At 42.8% G+C, this 20,824-nt stretch overlaps 1 protein-coding gene across 1 annotated transcript in view; it reads right to left on the bottom strand.

The window, feature by feature from the left end:
• cnksr2a (connector enhancer of kinase suppressor of Ras 2a) overlaps window positions 1-20,824 on the bottom strand; it is a 613,293-nt gene that overhangs the window by 485,786 nt on the left and 106,683 nt on the right. The window lies entirely within an intron of this gene.

Genomic DNA, 20,824 nt, shown 5'->3' with positions numbered 1-20,824 from the left:
ATCAGTCATTATCACATCACTGTTTGCGGAATCTTGCTGTGTGCAAATTGGCTGCTATCTTCTCCACATTGCAATAGTGAATACTTCAAAAATGTACTTCACTGATTATCAAGTACAATGTAACATCCTGAAGTCATGAATCATGCTATATAAACATTAGACTTTCTTTCAAATGATAGCAGTAAAAATAAAGGTTTTAAAAAAGTCAAAAACTATCACAAAGAACTGACACATTGGCTCGTCATCCTCTAAAAACTACTGTGTTGCGTTTATAAAACTTTGCACTATGGCGGTGCTTTTAAAAGAGTTAAAAATGGCAATAAATTCACATAGAGCTCCAATATACCGTGCCACAGAGTGGTATAATTTGCATCTGCACCCACGATTTTATTAAACAGTGAATTACTAGTAACAATTAATCATCAGGGAAAAGGTACCCAACAGAAATTAGACATTCCCGGATGGCTGAGGCAGTGGAAGGGGGTGAAATAAGGTAAGACAGTTACCCTAGCAAATCTCAAAGAGCTCACAGCAACACTGACAGGGGCAGAGGAGTACTGTACCTTTGTTTTAACCCAACATCTTAGCCAGAATATGACATAGTGCGAGTGCAAAACAGAAACATCTTACAAAAATAAAAACATTGGAATCCATACAGCAAAGAGACAATTGTTTAACTGTTGGGTAAAAACCATTGAAGAAACATTTGATAACTTCCAAATCTTCGAAATTACTGTTTTTCCCCTCCTTCTGCCCCTACTTTCCTCCCTTTCTCCTAAAGGTGTTGACTTAAGGTTTTCTGGCTGCCTGGCACCCTCAAGTACCTCACTCACCCAAGTGACCATGCTTCATGTGTGACAGGCTACTCAAGTGGAAGTGGGAATCCAACCCTAAACTTCATCCAACATCCAGCCATGCACATTTCAGTAGCAATCACTATGCAGCAACCAGGAGCTCAGGAGTGATTCTCTCCTCCCTGACCAAGGCCAGCTGAAGTTAATTCTAGTGCCCTTATGCAGCCCTGGCTTTGATCAACTAGCAAGCAAATGCCAAGGATCAGATTTGGGGCATTCCTTATTCTATACAATTCAGCTGAACCAACAGAGAATTCTGCGAATTTGCAGTGTGTCACGTAAAATGCCCGTTATAACAAAATTTGATCAAATCCACAAATGCTTAGATTTTGCTTTTTTTTGATAGGGCAATTTTAGTAATTATTTCAGTACTAAAGATGTGTGAATACTGTAAGTTACAAAAGTAATTCAGGTCAATTTTGTTCTCAGAGGGCTAACAGTGCTGGTGAATCATTAACCTATTGTATTAACATCCCCTCCCTTTGAGAATACCTAGTTTTCAGATATAAGGTAATAATCCAAAACATGGAAGGGACAGTGACACATGATAGAATTCCTTAAAAACAAAGGTACAGCTTTGTAGAAACAAAAGTAAAATACTGCGAATGCCAGAAATCGGAAATAAAAGCAGAAAATGCTGGAAATACGCAGCAAGTCCCATAGCAGCCGTGGAGAGAGAAACAGAGTTAATATTTCAGGTCAATGACCTTTCATAAGAACTGGGAAAAGTTAGAGACGTAACAGCAAGTGAAAGGGGGGAGGGTGGGAAAAAGAACAAAAGGTAAGGTCTGTTGATAGGGTGGAAGGCAAGAGAGATTAAATGACAAAAGAGATGATGCTGCAAGACCAAAGACAGTGGTAATGGAACAAGTAAAGAAATAAATGAAGGGCCTTCTGTAAGCTTTCATGATTCTAATTGTGATTTTGCCATTCACGTCTCCTCTAGATCCATCATTTGTTTCTTTACTTGTCCCATTATCACTTCCAATTGACCTTGCACCATCTCTTTGAGTTCTGATAAAAGGTCATGGAGAACTGAAACATTAACTTCATTTTTCTCTCCACAGATGCTGCCTGACCTGTTGAGTATTTCTCGCACTTTCTGATTTGTTTTAGATTTCCAATATCCAGTGTTTTGCTTTTGTAACCTTGTGGTACTACAAGGTCATTTTAAGCAGCTAAACACTAATAATTATAGAAGCTCATTAGCTATTAATATCTAATTTCATTGAGAAAGTGCTAATTCCTAACACTTTACAGGTATATATATATATTTCATCTTCAGTAATTGGCAGTCTGCATTGTTTAAAAATAATCCATTCCATTTCACATTGATGAAGATCAGTCACAGGACTCAAATTTAACAAAAAACTGCAGCCTCCAACAACTTACATTGAGAAAGGAGCTTTCATGTAGCAAAATATTCCAAGGCGACCCATAACCAAAAAAGTGGATACCAAGCTATCAGAGGATCTATTAGGATGGGTGGCCAAAAGCTTGGTCAAAGAGGTGGATTTTAAGGAAGGTCTTAAGGAGGAGACTGATGTGACAATCAGGGGGGTTTAGGGAGGGAATCTGGAACTGGAAGACATGACCACCAATGGTGGGCTAAGAATGCAGAATAGACAAGTACTTTGCTTTTGAAGGAAAACCACTGTTTTATCTATACAAATTAGAAAATCCACTTCTCTGATCTCCATCTTTAATTGCTTTTCCCACTTCTTGCTCTTATTAATTAAATGGAAAATAGGATCACTGTGCATTTAAAAAGAAAATCATCATTAAATAAAATAACATTTTTGTACTCGGTATCTAAATTGGTCATCCAATGCTATTAATTCCAATCTCTCATAAATTCCAGCCTGTAGTAATTAGCTGCAAGATAAAAGTTGAACAAGTCTTCGAAAACAACTTAGTAGCTACAACTGGGTTCCACATATGGAAAGTGTTGCTTCTGAAAAATGTTTTTGTTGCCCACACAAAGTTAGATCGATCAATGTCAAGAACTAAATATACTCAAGGAATGTTTTGTGAATTCCATTATTCAAAAAAACTAACATCAGTGACAGTGAGAAAAATGCTTAAAGCATATTATGGAAGTCTATAAATAAGCACTTGAACATAGGCATCATAGAGAGCAGTCAGCTCAGTTTCAGAAGCAACAAGTAATACCGTCTGGAATTCTCAAGGGGATGACTAAGGTTGTGGATGACAGTAATTGAGTAGATGTGGTTTACTTGAGTTTTCAAAGGGTGGGCAATAAAGTTCCTCCCAAGGCTAATAAGGATGCTTAAAGCTTATGGGATGGTTTACAAATTGTCTCAATGGACTGAGAATTAGCCTAACAACAGAATAGAGATGGGTGATCAAAAGAAAATGCTCTGCCTGAGAAATAGTAAACAGTGGAATTCCACTGGTAGCCATTCCATACTATTTACAGTATTTGTTAATGATGCAAAACAGGATGTCCATAGTTCTGTTAAATTTGCTGATGTCAAAGAGCTTTGTGGGCAGGTAATAAGTAGAAATGAGATTGACTATCTTCCACGAGACCCGAATTAATTACCTAGATTGGTTGAGATATAGCAGGTGGATTTTAATGTTCAGATAAATATAGGGTAAAGCATAAAGGAGCAGACAACAGAGAACATGTAAAACATGCAAGGGTCCTATGTCTCCTGACAGAGACACAAAAGAAAGGATTTGGAGTGATCACTGATCATATTCTGAAAGTATCTGGTCATTATAGGGCAGTTAAAAATAAGACAATTCAGGATACTGGGATTGGTCAGACTGACATTGTAAGATGATGGCATGGCCAATTCTGAAGTGAACTTGTAATTTAGGTCACTGGACTGCAGATTGAATTCAAGTGTATTAGAAAGAAATCGCAGATGAATGTTCAGGGCATTCCAGGTCTCAGTAGACAAAGCACTGAAGTCAAGTGAATAACTTACACCGAAAAAAAAGAGACATGATTCAGGTCTTCAAAATCATTGAAAAGTACAGATGAGATGGAAGTGAAGAGTATTTCACTTGGACAACAAATAGACCAGGAGGGCACAGCAGAACATTCACAAGCCTCAATTGCCGATTTGAAAATGCTCTTTTACCTCCCCTTAATATGTGGAAAAAACTCCAGGAGAAAGGAGTTGATTCAGCCTCAATCACCACTTTTAAAAGTAAGCTGGATCAATACCCTTTGAGAAACAGGATTGAAGGTTGTAGTGATAATGAAAAAACTGTTTTTTTTTTCCACAGGTGGCCAGTGAAGGAAATTACTGTTCCCTAATGCAAAACATGATGTGGGAACAAACTCCATGATGGAATACATGGATTTGATGGAGCAAGTTTGCTCGGTTGAGTGGCCTTTTCTCACTCTGCATTTTTACATATGTAATAAATATGGTCAATATTATGTGCAGTACATTTTGAAGATTTAATACAGGTTAATTTGACAATTCTTCCACCCAGCCTCCAGTGGGTCCTGCAATTTTCTTCCGCTTATGTTTTCTTTTGCTCCATCAGCCCCACAATATAAAAACGGCTGCGTTTGCTGACAACACTACCACTAGGTGGCGCTGCAGTGGCACATGCGTAAATGCAGCATGTGCCACTAATACGTCACAGTCTGCGACTTCAGGCAGCTGCCAGGACTAAAGATGGCGCTGCTCAAATAATCACACGAAGGCAACCTAACCTAAACACAGGACAGCACACAATGGTGGGAGGGAGAGAGCGAGCGAGCCAGGGACAGGGGGGAAGCGGCGCAGGCCGGGAACGGAGCGGGCCGAGCGGAGCGGCCGGAGAGCGGCGAGGGGGGGAGCAGAGTGGCCGAAAGTGCGGAGTGACCAGAGAGAGCAGCGGGGCTGGGGGAAACAGAGCTTGACGCATGGGTGAATACCCGTTAGCTGTACGCGTAAAGCGCATGCGCAGAGGCCGACCAGGTGCGTTGCCCGAAGATGCACATGTCACGCGATGACATCATTGGCGCATGCGCTAACCAGTCCTGGCAAGTCGGAATGCAGCGCACGTGCAGAGAGCAGGAGTCCGTCCACGCATGTGCGCACCTTGGCGCAGCCTGATGATGTCAGTGGCCGGCTGCGTTGTCAGGAATCACTTTGTATAAATATTGATCTTTCATTATCGTCCACTGCTGTTTTGCAATCATGATTTTCAAGTAAAAACATGTTCCATTATCTTCGTTTTCACTGAGGGAGGTGGAGTGTTATCCTAGCATCACTCACCACTTACATCTTATTTCTTCTTTGGCCTCCTTGTCTCGGGAGACAATGGGTAAGTGCCTGCAGGTGGTCAGTGGTTTGTGGAGCAGCGCCTGGAGTGGCTATAAAGGCCAATACTAGAGTGACAGACTCTTCCACAGGTGCTGCAGATAAAATTGGTTTTCAGGGCTGTTTCGCAGTTGGCTCTCCCCTTGCTCTCTCCACTTGCATACATGAACCATAAAACCAGCCTGTTGCTGTCACTATTACAAAGAGGCTGAGGCTGGGTCTTAACTCACCTGACCTACTGGAAGAGGGGAAAGGGGATGGAGTTTTAACTCCATAGTGTACAGGTGATGTGACCAACAGGTTCCCCACCCAGGGAACTGGATAAGCATCTGAAAGGAAAGAAATTGCAAGGCGACGGGAAAAGGGCAGGGGAGTGGGACTAGCTAAATTGCTCTTGGAGAGCGCCTGCACAGGGGCAATGGACTGAATGGCTTCCTTCTGTGTTGTAACTATTCCATGATTGCACCGACTAGCCTGACTTCCAGTCAGATGGGGAGCAGTCCAGAGGAGGATCAGGTAAGTCCATGCCCCCACTCCCCAACTCCCCTCCCGATGGGCAGTTTGCATAAGCAGCTATGCTGCATCCAGCAAGCAAGTGGAAAGGCTCTCATCTCCTGGATCCAACAGTCCGTCTAGCCGTTTCAGGAGACCTGGCCATCTACGGATAAATGTTAAGAATGAGGCTTGCAACCTAATTATAATATTTAAAGTGCCAGCCTGCCTCCTTGGAGCTGGTTGGTCACCCAACCCCTGTCCCATCTCTTTTAAAACTGGAAATGGGCAGGTTGATGTCAAGATGCTGATTTTTAAATTTTGTAGTTAAAATTCCTCCCATTGTCTGTTAGCAGCTTAATCCAATTTTTCAAAATTTTTGTGCTTAAAACCAAACTGTAGTAAAGTTGGAAAGACATCTTTCCTGATGCAATTGTTTCCAGCTGCCTCTGTACAATCTCAACCATTATATATTAAAAGACGAGTGGTGGCGTGGGGAGGATGTACAATATGTAACAATCTTAAAGTAGGATAGATCGCCAAGGGAAGAAGCTTAATCTACAAGTAGATTTCTGGACTGCTATGTAATGTTTACTTTGTGTTTTTGATGTTATTTGTGGCGGCACAGTGGTTAGCACCGCAGTCTCACAGCTCCAGTGACCCGGGTTCAATTCTGGGTACTGCCTGTGTGCAGTTTGCAAGTTCTCCCTGTGTCTGCGTGGGTTTCCTCCGGGTGCTCCGGTTTCCTCCCACAGCCAAAAGACTTGCAGGTTGATAGGTAAATTGGCCATTATAAATTGCCCCTAGTATAGGTAGGTGGTAGGGAAATATAGGGACAGATGGGGATGTGGTAGGAATATGGAATTAGTGTAGGATTAGTATAAATGGGTGTTTGATGGTCGGCACAGACTCGGTGGGCCGAAGGGCCTGTTGCAGTGCTGTATCTCTAAAACTAAAACTAAGAGACAAATAAAAAAAATTGCAGTGCATTCCAGATCCTAACCACTCACTCATGTTCCTCATATCACCTTTGGTTCTTTTGCTATTCAACTTAAATCAGTGTCCTATGGTTCGCAACCCTTCTACCAATCGGAACAGTTTCTCCCTATCTACTCTAACCAGACCTCTCATAATTTTGAACACCTCTATCAAATATCTTCTCAAACTTTGCTCAGGAGAACAGCCCAGCCTCTCCAATCTATCCACATAACTGAAGTCCCCCTTCCTTGGAACCATTCTCATAAATCTTTTCTGCACCCTTTCTAATGCGTTCACATCCTTCCTAACGTGTGCTGCCCAGATTGGACACAATTTGCCAGTTGAGGCTGAACGAGGTGCTCATCAATATTTATGAAAGTACCTTTTGGTAGAATTATTGAGTGGAATTTAATGCTCTCCCCCACAGTGGGTTTGGAGTTGGGGAGAGCATAAAATCGGGTGGGATGGTGCCGGGGTGGTGGCTTGCTGCCACCATCCTGCCTCTGCCGAAATTTAGTCTGGGGCGGGGAGGTTGAGGTCCCTTGTTCAAAGGCACTTACTGCCTGAAAGAGGGACCCGGCATCGGAAAAGCGATGCCTGCTGAGGCCACCTGCCTGCCCTTGCTGCCGACCCCCTTCCTCCCTGACCGCTACCCTGTAAGATCCCTCCCACCCTGACCTACCTGAGGCCTAGCTCCAGCGATGCTCCTCAGCCTCTGGTAGGCGCAGCTACAGCAGCAGCCACTGCCTCTAAGTGCAGAACTTCTAGTGACAGGGTCCTAAATCCTCTGAAAGGCCTGCCGCTCTCCACTTAAGTGGCTGATTGTAACTAAAGTCGGTGGGCCTTCCGGAAAAGAGGCAACACAGGGTCCTGGCATCAGTCCCCCAACATTAAGACCCCCGCCACCAGCATAAAATTCCCCTTCATTATTTCAATAATGCTCTTCAAATACAACTAGACATGTTGAGAAATTCTGTCATTGTTTCAATAAAGACGTTTTTAACATTTATTAATAGCCAACAACTTGTGTAACCAGCTACAGCAATGATCACTTGTTGTAAATGCTTCAATTAATTCAGTATTTATTGCACAAGGTGGCAGTCCAAACTGTAACCAATCCAAGTGTAAATAAATTGCTCACGAGTAACATTTAACTTGCCTTGAATTTCTTATATTCTGTACTCACTAGTTTTTTTCTTCAGAATTCACTCTCTGCTCAAGTCCATCACAATTAAAAAAACACTTGGATTATGTACCACACCCAGCTCAAGTCTGTTTTATTCCCCCAACTACAGATTGATCTTCCTTGGCCTCTCTTCTTAACCTAGTGATTGAATAATAAGATACTGCGATTAGTTTATTGCCTTCTCATATGAAACCGTCTCAAGAAAACTTCACGCAACTAAGTATCTTTGAAATGCTGTATTATGTAAGCAAATGAAAGCCATCCATATTGCCCTGCTTGGTAGCCGACACAGGACATCTTTGGGTTAGTACTTGGGGTAGCTAACAGCTAACTATGATAAAGCCATTATTTTAATTGCAATGGTGGAATGAATATTTGTTAAAATAGAAATAAAATTTGTAGGCGCATTAGCTGTAAAGCAATATTGACTGAGATTGACGAACAGGTAAGCGAGGGTAATTAATGTCAACAGCTAGTGCAATTCAGGTAACAAGGAAATAAGCTATTTAGATCAACAGCTGTTATGTGAAAGCAACTGGAACACTGGTAAGTTAGCAAGTCCTAAAACGAAGAGATGCAGCTGTAACAGAAGGAGGCAAGGGGAGTATTAAAGAGAACTGAAAAGCAGCCCTCAAAGAAGTGAGGAAAACCTGGAAAGAATATTTAGGCAGATCCATTTTGGAAAAAAGCTGAGGGGAAAAAAAGCACGAGAAAAATAGCAGCAAATCTGCAGTGAAAAGCGTCTGGGAACTTAAAGATGAATTCATCCATTCTAGATCAGATAGATGTAAACAGAAGCTTGAGTAATTGAGAGAGAAAGAAAGACCCAATGACAAAACAGAACCAAAGCTATAGAACATTGTATCACATTAATGGAGAGAAAGGGAGAAGTTAAACTTCATTTAATTTTAAGCATGATATTTCCTTTTATCATTATTCTTAATCTTACACACATTCTAGAACACACATTGGGCTAGATTTTACTTTCAAATGGCGGCCTGCACAAGCTGGCTGCGAGCCATATTGCCGTTGTGATCTAGCATGTAGCAGCTCATTATAAAATGCAGGCAGCCACCCGCCCCCAATCACGTGGCAGTGACGGCATCGCCTGTTTCTGCACAGGCGCTGGCACCATTTTTAAAAGGCTGCCAATCCTGTGTTGACAGATGACAGTTGACACCATCACCGTGCACCCCCCCCCCCCCCTTCCCCTGCCAGCCCAAATACACTAAAAATAAATAAAATAAATATTTGTCCCTTCCACCATTGAAATTGCAGAGTTGGCCCGTTCTCCCCTCACCTGCACAAAGTGCAAAGGTCACCCTTCCCGCCTCTACACTAAAAATGCAGCATTGACCTTGTCTCCCACCCCACCCCCGGCTACACTAAAAATGCTCTGATCCCCCCCTCCCTCACCTCGGGTGGCACCAGCTGTCCCTGGACGGGAAAATGAAGGCGCATGAGTACCGCCCGTCACACTGAAGATCCAGAACTAACGGTAAGATCCCGGGGAACTGGATTTAAATGTATGCAGAGTTTATTTAAATATTTAAAGTTGGATCCTGTCGCCGAGAGGTGGGTGGGCCACCATGGAGCTCCACTGCCATCGGGAATTTCGGGCCCAGCAATCCCGGCATCGGGCTCTGTGGCAGGCTGCTGACAGTGCGATATTCCGGCCCCCCACACCACGGAGCCTGATGTTGGGAGCGGAACAAAATTCGTCCCAATATTAACATGAAAATTACTAATGTTATTAATTAACAGGTGTGAACAACTTACACTGATATAATATTTTAATACATTTACTTTACGATCGCATTTGCCACTTTACCATCTCCTAGGCTTCTGCAAAAAGGTCACTCAGATGCATGCAAGAAAAGGCCAGAGTGATCCTGTTTTGACCTGCTGGGAAAGCAGCTGTTGCTCCATTTTCAGTACCTACTCATTAATGCACGACTGAAATCTAAGCTGAATTTGTTAGGACATTGAACGTATAACTTGCAACTTGCTGTTCAAGCCCTAATGCACAGTGACACTACATCATATTATAATTATTTTTAAGTATAAAAAAGTAGATTGCAGAAAGACTGGGTGGGACAGTTAGTTGGAGCACAAGGTCCTTTCCCCTCTGGTTGAATCTAGCCCAAACCGTTGAATTGTACGATGGAAGTTGAAATGAATTTGAGCAGTATTGCTCCTGTTCTTGGTGTGTACAGTCTCATTTTTTTAATTCACTGATGGGATGTGGACATCGCTGGCAAAGTCAGCAAATATTGCCCATCCCTAATTGCCCATGAGAAGGTGAGCCATCTTCTTGACTGCTGCAAACTGTGTGAACATTTCCACATCTGACCTTATGTTGGAAGAAAGGTCACTGATGAAGGAACTGAAGTTGATGGGCTTAGGACACTGCCCTGAATAACCCCTGAAGCGATGTTCTGTGGCTGAGATGATTGGCCTCCAACAACCACAACCATCTTCCCCCTTTGTGCTGGGCATGACTCCAGCCAGTGGAGAGATTTCGCCCCGATTCCAATGACTTCAATTTTACTAGGGCTTCTTAATGCTACATTCAGTCAAATGCTACCTTGATGTCAAGCGCAGCCACTCTCACCTCATCTCTAGAATTCAGCTCTTTTGTCCATGTTTGGACCAATGCTGCAATGTGGTCTGGAGCGGGAATGAGGTCTGAAACCAAACTAAGCATTGGAAAAAGCTACCTAAACCTAGCATTAAACTGACCATCTCACTCAGAGAGGCCACATTGATGCAAGAAATGGAAAGGTCACTTTAAAATAATGAGAATGCTCTTCTGAAGTTGAGACTAAGGGGCAGTGGTGTGAGAATGCAGAGGGAGTTTTATCTGGAATTCTCTATCCTATGCCTGATAAAGGAGTGATTGATATGCAGAAGTTTTCCATTTCCCATTACAGACAATCCTCACGTAAAAATTACTAAATAATTTGAAAAAGAAACAAATTCCTTAATTTACAGATAAAAACAAGAAATGCTGGAAATATTCAGTAGGTCTGGCAGCATCTGTAGAGAGAGAAGCAGAGTTAACATTTCAGATCAGTGACCCTTCATCAGAACTGGCAAAGGTTAGATTACATTTCTAATTACATTCTAATTCTTGATTGCCCTTGACATCAAGGCAGCATTTGACCAAGAATGGCATCAAGGAACCCTAGAAAAACTGGCAATCAGGGGGAAAACTCTCTGCTGGTTGGAGTCATACCTAGTTCAAAGGAAGATGGTTGTGGATATTGGAGGTCAATCATTTAAGCTCCAGGATATCACTGCAGGAACTCCTCAGGTTAGTGTCCTAGGCCCAACCATCTTCAGCTGCTTCATCAATGTCCTTCCTTCAATCATGAGGTCAGAACTGGGGATGTTCGCTGGCGATTGCACAATGTTCAGCACTATTCATGACTCCTCACATAGTGAAGCAGTCCGTGTAGAAATGCAGCAAGACCTGAACAACCTGGGCTGTTAAGTGGCAAGTATCATTCGCACCACACAGATGCCTGGCAATCTCAAACAAGACAGAATCTTATCATCTCCCCTTGGCGTTCCATGGCCTAACGATTGCTGAATCCCCTATCACCATCCTGGAGGTTACCATTGACCAGAAACTGAACTGGAGTAACCATATAAATACCATGGCTACAAAAGCAGGTCAGAGGCTGGGAATTCTGCAGCGAGTAACTCACCTTCTGATTCCCCAAAGAGTGTCCACCATCTACAAGGCACAAGTCAGGAGTGTGATGGAATACTCTCCACTTGCCTGGATGGGTGCAGCTCCAACAACACTCAAGTGGCTCAACACCATCTGGGACAAAGCAGCTCACTTGATTGGCACCCCATTCACAAACATTCACTCCACCACCGACGCACAGTGGCAGCAGTGTGTACAATATACAATATGCACTGCAGCAATGGACCAAGGCTCCTTCAACAGCACCTTCCAAACCCGCGACCTATACCACCTAGAAGGACAAGGGCAGCAGATGCACGGGAAAACCACCACCTGCAAGTTCCCCTCCAAGCCACATACCATCCTGACTTGGAACTATATCGCCATTCCCTCACTGTCACTGGGTCAAAATCCAGGAACTCCCTTCCTAACAGCACTGTGGGTGTACCTGCCCCACATGGAAAGCAGCGGTTCAAGAAGGCGCTCACCACTATGTTTTCAAGGGCAGTTAGGGATGGGCAATAAATGCTGGCCTGGCCAGCGACGCCCACATCCCATGAAAGAATTAAAAAAACTCTGTTTATCATCAATTTACCTGACCTCTTCTTATCATATGACACAAATAATTGTCAGGACGTTGTAAAGTCCTGCCCTCGGTAGACATGATAAACAAAGAATATGACACACAATTGCATACTGAGATTTACTATTCCCCATCTGATGGATTGACAGTCAGATTTTAAAAAGACACAATAATCTTCTGACCCAGAAGAAAGTGCAGGAGTACCTAAATGAAAAGCTCTGGGCAATCTCTGAGAATAACTGCATAAGCAGAAATTCTTTCCTTCATATTTATTTATTTTTGCTTCACGCAAATTAAATGTTGTTCAAAATCTCTGTGAACTGCTGCTAACAACACAGTCTTCCAAGGAGAAAACTTCAAATCATAGGCACAAAATGTCCATCAGCTTATTAAAGATCTCATTAGGGACTATGGAAGCCCTATCTGAGTGCAACGTCCATACAACTCAATAAAGCAAAATACGAAGGAATGAGAGCCCATGATGCCAAAAACTAATTGTTCTTAAGTGGCCATGATGGTGGCCACCTACCAGAATAAAACAGAGCATACTAATACGACAGGCATCCTGGAATATAATAAATTAGAGGAGTGCAGATATTTTGGAGGTTTGTGGGACTGGAGGAGATGACAGAGATAGGGAGGGGTGAGACCATGGAGGGATTTGGAAACACGGATGAGAATTTTAAAATCAAGATGTTGCTTGACCAGGAGCCAATGTAGATTAGCGAGCACAGGGGTGATAGGGGAAAAGGACTTGGTACGAGTTAAGATACAAGCAGCAGAGCTTTGGGTGACCTCACATTTACAGAATGTGGGAGACCAGCCAGGATTGCATTGCAATAGTCAAGACTAGAGGTAATGAAGGCATGAATGAGGGTTTCAGCAGCAGATAAGCTGAAACAGGGGCAAAGTTGAGCGACGTTATGGAGTTGGAAATAGGCGCTCTTCGTGATGGCACGAATATGAGGTCAGAAGCTCATCTTGCAATCAAATGTGACACCAAGGATGCCAACAGACTGGTTTAATCTCATACTGTTGTCTGGGAGAGGGATGCAGGCAGTAGCTAGGGAACGGAGTTTGGAGCAGAGATCGAAGACAATGGCTTCGGTCTTTCCACTTTTTAATTTGGAGGAAACTTCTAATCATTCAGTACTGGATGTTGGATAATCAGTCGAGAGAAGTGGTGGTGAGGCAGAGCTGTGTGTCGTCTGCATACATGTGAAAAATAACGCTATGCTTTCCTATGATGTCGCTGAGGGACAGCATGTAGATGAGAAATGGGATGGGGCCAAGGATAGATCCTTGGAGGTCATCAGAGGCAACAATGGGGGAGTATGAAGACAACCAATTGCAGGTGATTCTCTGGCTACGATCAGATAGATAAGAATGGAACCAGGTCAGAGCAGTCCCACCCAGCTGGACGACAGTGGAGAGGCTTTCGAGACGGATAGGTATGATCAACTGTGTCAAAGGCTGGAGACAGGTCGAAAAGGATGAGAACAGAAAGTTTAACTTTGTCACAAATCTCTTCATTACCCTTTAATGAAATTTTTAACAATTCCAAGCAAAATTTCGATTTTTGGCACAGTTTATAAAGCCATTTAGCATGTGAACATGATTCTGAGCAGCATAAAAGGAAAATGTCCATTATCACTTTCACCCGCTGTTGCTCCACTGTTAACCCGCCCCATCTTTTCTGTCAAATGGTGCCTGCCTCCTTGGGCTGGGACATAAATTGATAAAGGACTCCAGTTTCGAATATCAGCTGGTGACCCCTGATGGAAAGTATGGGATTCAGGTCCAAATTGGTTGTGGTATTTTTCCAGAGTCGAATAGCTGGCTGACACTATCTAGACCAGAGCTGTCCAACATATGGCCCGCGGGCCAGAATCCTGCCCGCCAAGAATGAGAATTCTCTGCCAAATGAATTACCAAAACCCGAATGTCGGAAATCCGCTTCTGGTCCACCAAAACTTTCTGTGACTGACAATGGCAGCAGCTCCTTTGCTGACATGGCCGAGACGCCTCACTGTGCATGTCCTTCTTTACCAAGATGGCGGATGCTCTTCAGTACCTGATATTCTGGCTCCTTTACTAAGATGACAGCACCCAGGCTGAGCTGCATGTCTACCAACGCTTCCCGCCAGATCACCATTCCCAGTGTGACCTTCCCAGCCTTGAGCTCGGACCCCAGGCCCAGGACTGGCTCTGCCTGCGCACAATCGCTGCGAATGGACCTGACCTGTGTAATGAGTTCTTTATGTTGTCTGATGCAACATAAATGAGATGTATGGAGTCCTGTTATGCTAAAGATCTCAAACAGCTTTATTACAGCTAAACTGTCATGTACAGTACAAAGCAAACTATTTACAGAACCTTCCTCGAGGTGTTACAGTTACAAAGTGACTCTGGCTTTGAGTTGCATGACTGCATCCTGGTACTTAGCTCATTAGCATACTAAGATCTTAAAGTGAATTCACTCTTAAAGGCAATCATACAACATCCCCTTTCTTTCCAAAGATAAGTCTCGTATGCAATAAGTAAAAATATATAAAATTAGATAACATCAAAACTAGTTGCAATAGGATAGAGATTGTGAAATTTACAAGTATAGAAGCTTAACAGTCCATATATAGTTTCTGTAGTTTGACAACTCTTCCAAATCTTGTTACGGTATAACCTTCTGGGGATGTGGATTTCACCCTTGGCTGTTTTGGGTTGTCAATGTGTTTGTTGTTGTCCTGTTGTTCCATCACATCCTCATCATCGGAGTGTGTTCTTTCGAGTCCGCTGTGTACAATTGGCTTTGTTTTCTTCTCAACAACCCTCCACTAGATGTTGTAATCTCATAGGACCTGAGGTTCACCGCACACTCCGGACACCTCTGCGGGTAACCATGTTCTCACAGTGGGGTGTATGACCTCCATTTTCTCCTACATATATCTCCTCTGTTTTTCAAGCAGTGTTCCCTACATCTCGGAGAATTTGGGCAGATGATGGCTTGGCAGAGTCGTTCGCACTTATCTGCCAAACGTGATCTCTGCTGGTGACGGTAAGCCCATATCCATAGGTGTAGCTCTGAGGTATAGCATGGCAACATGAAAATCTTGTTATATTGTTCTACACTTCAGAATAAGTGATTTGACTGTGCGGACCAGTCACTCAGCAAGACCATGAGATCTAGGGTAATGTGGTGAGGACGTCACATGGTTTATGCCCCATTTGGCACACATATCCCTGAAAGGTTTGCTTGTATCTTGTGGCTCACGGTCAGAAATTATTTCTTCAGGTGCACCTAATACACTGAATATGGCACTCAATGTGTCTGCGACGACCGCGCATAAAGTGTCTTTTACCTGTCTGACAATTGGAAATTTGGAGAAATAATCAGTGACTTATATAAAGTCGTCTCCATTAACCAAAAATAGATCAGTGGCGATTCTGGACCAAGGGACTGACGGAATCATGTGAGAGCGTAGAGGTTCTTTGCCGTTGTTGTGGCTGGTGGCTCTGGCATGCCTCACACATCCTCACTAAGCTTTCGATGTCGCTGTTTATCCCTGGCCAGTAAACAGTGTCTCATGCCTGTCATCTCGTTCGCTCTATGCCCATAAGGCCTTGGTCGTTGTGACAAGATGTCCTTCGGAGAGCTTTGAGCACAATCATTGCTTTCCCTTGAAGGTGATGCCTCTCAAGATACCGGGTTCACCTCTGTAAGGCCAAAAGCACCTGAGGGTTTCTGGCACCTCTTTTACCGTATCAGGCCAACCTTCTATGACAGTGCCTTCAGTTGTGGGTCATTTGCTGTTTGTGATTGTAGTTGGTCACATTTGTGCTGGCCAAAATTAAATAAATCGATTGAGCACACTTTCCACCTCGATGTCCATACTGTCTACTTATAGATCCAGTGGAACTTCTTCATTCTTGCTCAGGTTTGACAATCTGCTCAGCGTATCTGAGGTGACCATTTTGTTACCTGGTTTGTAGCAGACGTCAAAGTCATACCCCTGCACTTTCACGAAGAGCCACTGTAGTCGAGGTGGTGCGCTTGTCAATGGTTTGTGGTAGATCATCTCCAGTGGTTTGTGGTCAGTTTCGACAGTGAGCTGCTTACTGAAGAGGTAGGAGTGGAACCTTGTGATCCCAACCACCAGAGCAAGTGTTTCACAGTCTATGTTTAAGTAGTTGGATTGTGCTGGGGATGAACACTTGGACCCAAATGCAATTGGTTTGCCATCCTGCAGGCTGCACGCTCCTAACCCTTTCTATCAGACATCGACTTCCAGTATTGTCTTCTTTCTTGGGTTGTAGTACTACAGGGTACAGCTTTCTGCTGACAATGCTTGTTTGAGAGACTCAAACATATGATGATGGTCCTTCTGCCATACAAAGGTACGTCTTTCTGTAAGAGCTCTCTCAGCGATGATGTTTTGTCAGAAAAATGTGAAATGTATGGTGCCAAGAAGTTGAAAAATCCAAGACATCTCTGGAGGTCTTCCTTGTCTTGGCATATGGCTGACATCTTTAACTTTGCCTGGGTCAGGATGGATTCCACAACCGGAATAGATGGAGCCAAGAAATTGATCTGACTTACATCCATCTGGCACTTCTTGCTGTTAAAAATAAGCCCTTTGTGATGAGCTACTGCCATCAGTGAATGAAGATTTTGATCATGTTCTTCTTTCGTTTTGCCCATTACCACAATGTGACTGCATCCTGGTACTTAGCTCATTAGCATACTAAGATCTTAAAGGGACATCACTCTTAAAGGCAATCATACAACAACCTGGACCTTGGGCCCCAGGCTCTTCATCTCCGCCACTGTCACCGAGGAGCCGCCTGAGGAGGCGGCAGAGCCTAAGCCCGGGCCCCAGGACAGAGTGTCGGGGTAACTGAGCCCCAGGAGAAGGGGAGGACACAGAGAGGGATGGAGAGAGACACACAAAGAGACAGAGAGAAACAGACACAGAGACAGACAGAGAGAGAGAAAGAAAGAGAGACATACACACACAAACACAGAGACACAGAGCCCCAGAGAGACAGAGAAAAACACAAAGATAGTGATTCAGAGAGAGAGACACACACACAGACAGACAGAGATTCAGACAGACAAAGAGAGATAGCGAGAGAGACAAACACAGAGACATGGAGAGAGACAGAGGCACAGAGGGCGAAAGGCACAGAGGGCGAGAGGCACAGAAGAGGCGGGAAAAAGAGAGAGAGACAGCGATCAAGGTCACTCCTGACAGATGGACATCTATCCGGATTACTCCACATCGCTACATCAACGTGCGGGCAAACAGTGACTACTTGTGCAAGCAAAAACAATGCCAGGTATCTCACCAAGTCAGTGTTCAACATATTGACAAGAAGTAAGTTAATAAATTAGTCTCATTTAAAGCTTGTTCACAAAAATGCACCTTTTTGTTATTTTGATTAATAGTATAACAAATTTCTAATAGCTTTACATTACTGAAATTTGCTCACCGGTCCCCTTTTTAGGACAGAAATTGTAATGAGGCCCCTCACACGAAAAGGTTAGACAACCTGATCTGGTTTGAGTGGGGTACCAGCCAAGAACTATAGGCAGATGGCAGCCTCATTAATATTTAAACGTCAGGGTCCTGCAACACAATCCAGACTCCAGTGTGAATTTAACTGCACAGTGCTGGAAACCTGTCAGCAAACAGAATCTAGGACAGAAGCAGTACAGGATCCTCTGAATTTTTTTTTTAAAATGGCTTCCTTGAGGACCAGGAGGAACGCAAGTGTTTTTCCGGGATCAACCAAGAAACCGTGGGCTTCCACTGCCCCATTTCCCTCGCCCGAAGCCTTCCTGGCCACCCACCTTCATCACTTTACCTTCTGTCGAGAATTGTACCCTCAGGTTCCCAGTGGTGGCTTCCTGCCACCCGGAAACCCTCTCCCGTCCACTATCAAGACAGTGATTACTGCTTGGTTCAGGCAGTAGTTGGCCCTTTGACATGGAAATGAGGCCCGGGAGTTAAAATTGTCCAAGTCTCATGCCGATGACAATCAGGTGGTTCTCACCTTCCCCAGCCCAGCTCCCATAACCAGAGTTAAAACTGGCTATACAGTATTTTTTTTAAACTGACGTGGTTGTTTGAACAATGAAAATAAATCAGCCAAAACAGCTTCTTTGCAATTGTACTGTATTTCAAAACCTGACTTCCCCACTAACTACAAAGACACATACAAAGCTATTCGGTAAAATAAGTTCATCTTTTCTAACATCTTGGCTAAATAATTGCTTTGGCAAACTAACAAACGGCACCTGATGTTCATCCTTAGATTCATCCTTGACCATTTTATTGCATTGTTATTTTGCCCTGCAAGTGCAAGATCAAAACAATGCTGTGTCCTCTACAGAGTATCTGGGACCTGAGTGATGAGGGCAATCAGCTGTGTACCGCCTTAACCAATCAGATTGATGTATTGTGAAATTAACAGCAGAAAGACTGAGAAGGAAGTGTAATTTAGAGTGGGTGAATTCAGTGTCCAATCAGGTACAGAAAGAGAAATAAAATGATTGGATTAAGAGAGAAAAAGTGAGACAGAAAGAAAAAAAAGGTTTTAAGTTCCATTATAAAAGAAATCTCCCACAATTAAAACCTGGAGAAATTAGACTCCACACTTGTAATAGTTAATTTTCACTGCCAAAGACTGGCTGTAATGAACTTATATCATGTCATTAAAAGGATATTCAAAGTTGAAATCACTTGACTTTACTTTCTGTGGCGATTTCATGCATGCAATGCATTTGAATGGTGAGCCAGGTAGCAAGAAGTCATTTTCACAAGTGTGATTAATCTGTCCTCACCTGAAGTTGCTGTGGCATCTGCGCGTAAATAACGGCAAGCACTAATCAGCCATGCTGTTATTTTTACAGCAATTTTTGGACTCCTAATTCTGAAGCAACTCATGCTTACATACATCGGTGATCCTGTCCATCGCTTGAAGGAATTTTCAACATCAATAATTAAACGTTAAGTGATTTTATTACATCAGTTTAGATTTTATTGGAGTATTAGTTACTGCCTGAACAGCAATTCCAAGTACTTATATTCATGCTAACAGTTAATCAATTTGACCTTTCATTGATAGTCTAAATTATTAACTAAACTGAACAACACACCCTTTAAAACAGGCATATTCTCTTCTATTATAAGTTATTCATAGGTAGCATTAGGTATGAATAATTATTCTGAACATTTTTGATAATCTTCCATTTGCAGGTACACTACAGATGACGCTACTTACTAGCAAACTCATCTTTAATAACTCCAGGTGTGACACTGAAATCTATTTAAGTGTGATGCCGACTTTCAGTATTCGACCGAATGCTTTTGTTGCAGGCCTTGTAGATTGCACTACTTGTAAACTTCACAGACCATAATAGAAAAAAACAAATAGAAGAGTGATGCAGCTTTAAAATAACTATGCTGTGATTTGGAATGACTGTATCAAAGGAAATCTGAAAGCGCCAGGTCATACAAATGTATTAGCAAAACTTTTAATTGACAGAGACTGTCATAATTGGTAACTGAAAACAGATTTACCCTGGTCAGTACTGTTACTTCGGACTGTTCATGCCAATCTGTAGATGAACAGCCTGTATCAGCTGTGGCTAAGTTGGTAATACTCTTCCTCTGAGATAGAAGATTGTGGCTTCAGGTCCCACTCCATAAACTTGAGCACATAACCAAGGCTGTCACATTTCCCAATATGGCCTAATTATTTAATATATTTGTGATTCATTTATTATCTTTGTAAAACTCTATTGCTCCAAAGAAGATTAACATTTTCCAAAAATACCCCAGAAAAATGTCATCGGCCTCTGTTCCCAAACAGTTATTGGCATTCCTATTGACACCTCCTCCTAACTGGCAAGAGTGCCACTAACATTACCGTTAACATAAACAGAAAATGTGGGAAATACTCAGCATATTGGCCACCATCCAAAGAGAAACCATAAACTGCTGTTTGGGGCACTTCACTGGAGTTGGATTAGGGGCCACCCAAAACATTAACTTACCCATTTCCTTCAGATGCTAACCAGCTTTTTCTAGACTGTAAAATTCTATAACTCTGCAGTGTGCTTAATCGATAATGGTTAACCCAGTCACTATTCATTTGTCCCTCCTGCCACACAAAATTATGCTGGACAGTTTCATGTGGGTGACTGGGAGCCTGCAAGTTAGGTTCAGACTTAGCTCCTTCCAGCCTGATTCCATATCTGAGTTAAAATCGGGTATTAATAGTTTATCACAACCAATGACCTCTTCACCACCAAAGCCAATACACCTCAGGGGCAATTCCCCCAATTTTTCACAAACATAGAAGACTAGGAGAAAAATAAATGCATGTTCAAAATATGTCTTAATACAGGTAGGTGTTGATTAAACAGAAGTTTTTAGACAACATTTTAGCAAAAGGACAGACTGAATGTGGTTTTAAACTTTTGGTTTAATTTAAAGGTCTGGATTTTGATGTGCTAATAATGGTGAGGATATCAGAGCTCGCCACTATTACGTGTAATACTGATGGCAGGACAAGTTCAGTTAAACACAGAATTCTGGAAGCTGCTGGCAGTGATATCCTGCTCCTCACTGGCTGCAATGTCATAGTCTCTACCAATGAATGCTGCAGAGAAATCATTATAGTGGCGTGCACTTAAGATAATTACCCACTATTTTTGCATTTAAGACTGATGTAAAAGTT

Source organism: Heterodontus francisci, chromosome 10 (assembly GCF_036365525.1).
Source record: "Heterodontus francisci isolate sHetFra1 chromosome 10, sHetFra1.hap1, whole genome shotgun sequence".
In the NCBI taxonomy this organism is placed as follows: Eukaryota; Metazoa; Chordata; class Chondrichthyes; order Heterodontiformes; family Heterodontidae; genus Heterodontus; species Heterodontus francisci.
Note: the sequence above shows the minus strand (reverse complement) of the source record. Positions and strands in the feature narration are given on the sequence as shown.